General features: G+C 54.2%; 2 long non-coding RNA genes across 3 annotated transcripts; both read left to right on the top strand.

Moving 5' to 3' along the window:
* Positions 1-1484: 1484 nt before the first annotated feature.
* LOC109496236 lies at positions 1485-4386 on the top strand. 2 transcript variants are annotated; one of them, XR_006592530.1, is made up of 4 exons: positions 1485-1588; positions 2013-2834; positions 3630-4102; positions 4323-4386. It is a non-coding gene; the product is annotated as an uncharacterized LOC109496236 (long non-coding RNA). The 2 variants fall into 2 exon arrangements; XR_002739544.2 differs by lacking the exon at positions 1485-1588 and having other exon boundaries at positions 1974-2834; positions 3630-3869; positions 4323-4382.
* Positions 4387-4410: 24 nt separating this feature from the next.
* LOC109496237 lies at positions 4411-6670 on the top strand. Its single transcript, XR_002152217.3, has 3 exons — positions 4411-4751; positions 5595-5712; positions 5943-6670. It is a non-coding gene; the product is annotated as an uncharacterized LOC109496237 (long non-coding RNA).
* Positions 6671-7516: the final 846 nt, after the last annotated feature.

Raw genomic sequence — 7516 nt, 5'->3', positions numbered from 1 at the left:
AACCTTTGTGGTAGAGGACCTCTGGGAGCGATGCTCGGGCCTCCCGAAGACCTGCCCAGGGGGATTGTTAACTGCTTGTTAGCAAACATCTACTGATACTGTACTGTGTAAGCCTATAAGGGTTTTAAATATTTCACCTAAATTCTCACCACTGCTGTCCACAAGGGAGGCATTATTATGATCACCAGCCTCTATTTCACACCAGGAAATTGCCACATAGTGTTTAAGTGGCTGGTCCAAGGACGCATGATTCATGGGGTTGAAAGGTTGGATTTGAATCTGGGCAGCCTGGATCCAGCTTCCTGCCCTAACTAGAATGATGTGGAAGGCTGGCCAGGCTGTGCCCTGCGCAGGTGGAGGCTGAGATCCAGCGCGAAATCTGCTCTCTGGGCTGTGCAGGCTGGCACGGGCTGCTGGGGGGGACGGGGCACCTTTGTGTGACTTCCACCCAAGGGCCGCAAGCCAAGCTTGTCCTCCTGGGAACGACAGCAGCTGACCACATCGCACCTTTGTCGTTTGCACCATTGATTTTTTTTTTTTTTATCCTGACCTTCTCAAAGCCATTTAAGAGCACAGATAAAAAAGCCAAGCGCAGAGAGGCTGTGAAATGCAGCTCAGCGGTCAGCCACAACGGGAAAAGGCATTTAAACGCGGCCAGCTCAGACATTCTTCCCCCGGTGGATGGAAGTGAGTTCTGGACCAGTCTGCCCGGTGGGCAGCTCGGCAGGTGTGGCTGGCTGGCTGGCGGGGCCGCACCGTTGGCCTGGCGATCCCTCTTCCAGGAATCCATGCGGCCGAAATGCTCATCGGCCCCAGCGAAGATCTCTGCGGGGAACATGGTTTGTAAGAGTGGAACACCGGAAACCACCCCGCACGCCCCGGGAGGAGACTGGTCCGATCCATTACGGTGTGCTCAAATTTGGAGTACCAAACAGACCTTGAAGTGAAGGCAGTAGCTCTGCCTGTGATAACAGCGGATGTTCACAAGGTCTAGTTCAGGCTCAGGACATTTCGTACAGTGCGAGCCTGTGGGGGTGAACGCTGTTTTCGTGTGGGCGTATGGATTCACTCACCCTGTTGCGAGAAGCAGAGAGGGGGGCTGACGCTGGTCTGAGCACGGCTGAGGGTGGACAGGTTCCGCAGCTCTCAGGGCTAAGGGCCCGGACCCGGAGCCAGGTTTCCCGTGTGACTTGCACCGTCTGACTCACTGTTGCCGTGCCTCGGTTTCCCTGCGCAGAAAACGGGCGTGCTTGCTCCTAGTACTTTCCTCTGGGAGGTGTTTTGAGGATGGAATGCGTGCAACCCTGCGAGGCTCTGTCTCTGCAGGCCTGGAAGACAGTAAGCCCTGGAGTCTTGGCTATGTTGAAGCCCGGAAGACAGTGCTGGAGAAATGTGCTCAGCCGGCACCGGTCACTGGTTGTCTCTGAAGAGCGTTGACTGTTGAACTCACGCATTCCACAGCGTTTAACATTTTTGGAAAAAAGAATGCAGTCGGGCAGAGAAACAATTGATGTCCAGAGGAGACCCTTGTTACCGGCCTTCGAGGATAGGTCAATGCCTCCTTCTACTACATTCCCTGGAAAAATGGGTGGGTAGACTCCGGACTCGGGCACAGGACTCACCACCCAGGCTGCCGACTCTCCCTGCCCACCACCTCCCTGGGTCTGGTGCTCATCTCTGTCAGTGTTCTTAGCCCCTGGGGTTGTCCCTTTATAAATCGGCTTCCCCCAGCAGGCTTGGGAGCTCTCCAAGGACAGGGACTGCATCCAACCTGTGTCTCTGTGTCTCCACGCCTGGGCTGGGGCCTGACACACAGTAGGTGCCGAATGAGGGTTTGCTGAGTACTCAGTCTTGAAGGCATTACTCGAGGGTTGGTACGTGACCCAAGGGTTTATTGGAGGAAGTCTCTTCCACAGTCTGACAGTAAACACTCCCTCTGACCCCTCTGGAATGCTCTTGGCACTTGTTTCCAAGTCAGGCCCTGAAAAATGAACCCTGTGTGTTAATTACAGAGCGAAACAATGCATTCTGGACTCCACCTCGGGGCGGCCATGTGGTCGGCCAGCTGCTGCAGAGGCTGTCCCCAGGGAAGGGACCTCCAGTCCCTCCAGGCCCGGGCGATAGTTCCTGGCATCCAGGTCCTCCAGGGGCCAACCACAGAAACCAGGGACCCACTTGGCATATCAACAGGAAGCCTTGTTATCGCCATGCTTGTGGGCATGCGCCCGTATGCACACCCACAGCCCCCCAAACAGAACAAAAGCAAAACCAAAAGGTGATGAAAGAAGCAATGAGAAAAGGTTGGGGAGGGGGGGCAAAGAAAGGGACAAACAAATGTGTTTGCGGGCCATATCAAGCCCGTGAGTTCCCAATTCCCAAAGCTCTTCCCCATTTTAGAGACGAGTACGCTGAGAGGCAACAGCGTGCCCAAAGTCACCAGGAGTTAGTGCGTGGTCCAGGATGAAGTTTCTGGTTTTCTGGCCCAGAGTCTCCCCTCTGTTTTGTCCTTGAGGCCGAGGGTCTGCAGGCTCCAGGGGCAGGACCTCTCAGGAGAGGAACAAGGGCCACCTGCCTCCCCGGCAACCCCCACCCCCACCTTTTCCCAGGAACCCTTTGTGACAGGGGGTGCCCAGTACTCGCGCATCAGGTAGCTGATGCTGTCACCCCAGGAGGGGGCCAGAGATGAGGGACTGGGGCTATCACGTGAATACGGGGATCCGGGTAGACAGAGGCTTCTCTGAAATTGAACGTTCATGGGGAAGGAGGACCGAGGTCAGCTTTGGAGCTATAGACCAATCTGGGTTGGAATGCGAGCTCTTTTCCTTCTAAGGCAGGTGAGTGTGGATAAGTGCTGGAAGCTTCTGGGTGTCAGCATACTCGGGTTTAAAATGGGACAGCACACAAGTCTGTGTGCAAGATCGAGTTCGTATAAACGAGGCCCCAGGGCCCAAGCAGGTGCTCCTAGGTCCAAGAATGCTGGATGGGCCAGAGGTGGGTCTTGCAGGAGAGAATGTAGTCTTGTGTGTTTGTAGGAGGTGACATCAGTGCTTCCCTGAAGGTCAGCACAAGGGGGGTCCTACTCTTTATGCTGAGACAGTTGTAGTCAGGGTCACAGCTAGTACTGGGGACAGAGACTGTCAGAGAGACCAGCTCAGGGCTTATGAACTCAGCTCCCAGCTCCCCCAAGACGGGCCGGGAGCGGGGAGCGGAGCAGAGGTGGGGGAGGGGAGGCTTCAGGGCCCGGATGGGGGGAGGGGATGGGAGGGGTGGATAGCACTGGCCCAGGGAACAAAGCCTCCAATCCCCAGGACCTCAGCCTCACAACTGTAACAGGAAAAGTAGCAGATCGCAGGCTGGTAGTAGGGAGTAACCGAGTATAAAACGCTAGGGCGTAGTAGGTCCAAATCCACATGACGCGGGAGGTGGCCCCTCCCACACACACCGGCTGTCCGGCCTCCCCTTCCAGGGCCTCATCTTCCCTGCCTGGGTTCATGGTTTGTGTCCGAGTAATAGTTACCAAATGGCAGTCTTTGGCGTATTACATTTATGATTTTTTTACCATAATCCAAAAACATTTTGCAAAATGTATTACTTCGTATCTTTTGAAAATTTAATGGATCCCCTTATAGAAGCTGAAATAGAAAAAAAAAAAAAATTAAGGCAAACACGACATTGCCGCTCTAAGTGGAGAAGCCGTCTTGCTGGTCATGAACTGAAGTCACTGGTGAGAATAATCACAACCCAAAGCCAATGGGGTGTTAAATCCTGGCTGGGAAGGACCTGGGCACAGAGGCGGCTCTCTCCTTGTGCGAGAAGAAAAAGCATCAGGGAAGCATTCGGACCAATGCCAAATCAAGACTCGCTCCCTGGTAGGACCAGGAGGGCATAAGGGGTTAACTTGGGAGTCATTTCCATCCTCCGTGATTCATTTAATGCCTCGAGTAATTCAGAAAGTGATGCTGGGGGGTCCCCACCCCATCTCCGTGAGGCTCACACACCAGGACAGGGCGCCTGGGTGATCCTGTCGGTCCCTCCTGCTGAGGCTGTCAGGAATCTAGAAGGGCCGGCAGGGCTGGGACATCGCAGCCGAATGGGAAGGAAGGTGTGTGGGGTGGGCAGAAGCCTGGATGGGCAGGGGTGGGGGGTCAGGACAGGAGCACAGTCAAGGATGCCCGAGGACGGCCAGATTGCCAGTTTCCTCTCGGCACAGGCCTGTGCCCATGAGCAAGCTAGGAAAGGGCTCTCAAGCTAAGAACCAACTCTGCCTTGATCTTTAAAAAAAAAATAAATAAATTTTTTTAATGTTTATATTTATTCTTGAGACAAAGAGAGACCGAGCATGAGCAGGGGAGGAGCAGAGAGAGACGAAGACACAGAATCGGAAGCAGCTCCAGGCTCCAAGCTGTCAGCACAGAGCCCGACGCGGGGCATGAACTCCTGAACCGCGAGATCAAGACCTGAGCCAAAGTCGGACGCTCGACCGACTGAGCCCCCCCAGGCGCCCCGACTCTGCCTTGATCTTGGACTTGCAGCCTGCACGGCTGTGAGAATAAACGTGGTTTAAGCCACCTGGTCTGTGCTATTTTGTCGCAGCAGCCTGAGCGGACTGAGGCAGGGAGCACGGGGCCCGTGGCTGGGTGTCGAGAGACTTCATTTCTGTCCCTCTTCTGCTAGCGTGACTCTTGGCCGGGGTTGCCCTTCTCTGGGACTCAGTTTCCCCATCTGTAAAGGCAGGACCATTAACTCTACAGGTAAGGGGTTCTGGCCTTCTGATTACAGGAAATGCCTGCACCTTAGCTGACCAGTGCTGAGGGTCCGGAACAGGATGGCACCTGGGGCTGGCAGGCTTCAAACCGCCTAGAAGCACCCCCAGACGCCTAGAAGCACCCCCAGATGCCTAGAAGCACCCCCAGACGGTGGCGGCAACCCGGGCCAGGAATCTCACACAGCACTTTTTGGGACGGTCTGGGGTCAGCACTAGGGAATCTCTGCAGGCTCTGGGAGGCACAGGACACACCTGGTTAAACATTTGCCCGCTTTGGCTCCTCTCCAGAGCAGCGGACACCGCCCTGCGCACACATGGGCCCAGGGCTGAGGCAGCAGTTTTGCGATCCGGGTTTTTATTTAACTGGAAGACAGATACAGAGATACTTGCTCCCTCCCTCCCCCGTCCCCCACCACGCTGCCCAGCTGACCTTGGCTCCACGCAGGATCAAGGTCAGGCAGGGCCTCTCAGGCCACCCTTGCGGGGCAAAGAGCTGGAGGTCCTCATGCTGAAAGTGGGGGTCTGGATTCCCGCTCTGCCACGGTGGGGGGGTGGGCATCCGGGAAGTGCCCCCACCTCTCTGAGCTCAGTCTGTACTCCTGTAAAATGGGCTAATAATCAGTCTGTGGGCTGAGCCCCCTGGGTCCAAACCCCGCCTCCGCACAGCCTGCTCTGTGAGCTCACTGCCGTTCTCATGGGTCACTCTTCCCCTTCTTGACCTTCGTGTTTCTGCCTGGGCCGCGTCTGCCCTTCCCTGGGGAGGCCGCTGGTAAGGGTCAGGCTCAGGAGTGAGCGGTCTCTCAGAGGGGTTTTTTCGCCTCCATCGCAGATAACAGGTGATGCTAGAGAAAGTCACCTCTCCAACGTCTGTGCAGCCGGGGGGTCGGCATTCGGGTTTTCTTCTCGGGGCCGCGGGGAGGACGAAGGAACGTTCTGGGCCGTCACCGGTAAGAACCTTGATGAAGGACAGAGTCACTTCCAGCGATGCCATCCCTAACCCCGTTGGCTGGCTCACTGTGCCCTGCCCCGCCTCGGGTTGAGTAAACATTTCCTCTTTCTGCCCCTGTGCCACACTTACCTCTAAAGGCATGTCCCCTGCTGGGTTTTACCCTGGCTTTGGCTTGTGAGGATGGTGAGTGCCTCCAGGTCAGGGACTGGGTCCCATTTACCTTCCAAGCCCCCAGGTCAGCAGCCTCTGACCAGAGCCAGCTTCTTGAATGAATGAATAAGTGGGTGAGTGAATAACTGAAACGACGATGACCTTCAAGCCCCGTGGGAAAATGCTCTCGGTCTTTGCCAATCAATAGTGATCTGTGCCCCACTTTCTAAGTCACGTCCTAGACAGCGGTCGCCAGGCTCAGATGCATGCCACAGTGATTCGCGGACCAGACAGCTGGGCGGGGGGGGGGAGGGAGGCCGGAGAGGTCACACGGCCTGGCCCCCCCCGTGCCACACGCCTCTCTCCTGTCTCGGCGGGCGAAGAAGGAGTGTCGCACACGCCCGTCTTTTCATTCAGCCCTCCCTGGTGGTGGGCTTGTTGGGCTCATCGGTCGTGTCGGGACCAGCTTTCAGAGAGTTTCTTTAAATTGCACGCGAGGGTTGCCCTGGATGAGCTTGCCAGATGCGAAGGACCTCCGCCTGAGGGAGAAGACCCTGATGAGGTTGCCACCACCCTATTTTCACCTTCAGCCCCGGACGGGCCTGCACCCTAGAGGAGCACTGAGGCAGACTGGCATTTTCTTAAGGATCTCAATCAAATACCAAGAGGGGACCCAAAGAGACTATATCTCTTTTTGGGGGGTGTGCCATGCTTCATTTTATTTTATTCTATTTTGTTTTGGGGCGCTTGGGTGGCTCAGTCGGTTGACCGTCGGACTTCGCTCAGGTCACGATCTCACGGTCTGTGAGTTTGAGCCCCGCATCAGGCTCTGTGCTGACAGCTCAGAGCCTGGAGCCTGCTTCGGATTCTTTGTCTCCCTCTCTCTCTGGCCCTCCCCCCGTTCATGCTCTGTCTCTCTCTGTCTCAAAAATAAATAAATGTTAAAAAAAAATTTATTCTATTTTTTCTTTTCTTTTATATTATTATTATTTGCATTTATTTTTATTTTATTTTATTTTATTTTATTTTATTTTATTTTATTTTATTTTATTTTATTTTCTAGAACACCACAACGATCATTCGTATACTTACTTCCTCAGAGCCAATAGTGTTCACATTTTACTTTTATTTTTGCTTTTATTTGCTGGGGCATTTGAAAGTAAGATACAGGGGTGCCTGGGTGGCGCAGTCGGTTAAGCGTCAGACGTCAGCCAGGTCACGATCTCGCGGTCCGGGAGTTCGAGCCCCGCGTCGGGCTCTGGGCTGATGGCTCGGAGCCTGGAGCCTGTTTCCGATTCTGTGTCTCCCTCTCTCTCTGCCCCTCCCCCGTTCATGCTCTGTCTCTCTCTGTCCCAAAAATAAAGAAACGTTGAAAAAAAATTAAAAAAAAAAAAGAAAGTGAGATACAGACACGGTGACCCACTGACCCCCGAATACTCCAACAAATATCTTCTAACAATAGAGGCACTATCTCACCTAGCCGCATTCTAAACCTCAAATGAGAAGACACATTCCTCATATGATTAAATACTCGGTGCAGATTCAAACATCCAGAATTGTCCCCCAAGTCATTTTCATGGCATTTTCCCCCAAATCAGAATCCGAATGAGATTCACGCAGTGTTGGTTTTTTTTTGTTTGTTTGTTTTATTT

Source organism: Felis catus, chromosome F2 (assembly GCF_018350175.1).
Source record: "Felis catus isolate Fca126 chromosome F2, F.catus_Fca126_mat1.0, whole genome shotgun sequence".
NCBI lineage: Eukaryota > Metazoa > Chordata > Mammalia > Carnivora > Felidae > Felis > Felis catus.
This window is presented reverse-complemented; position numbering and strand designations above follow the sequence as displayed.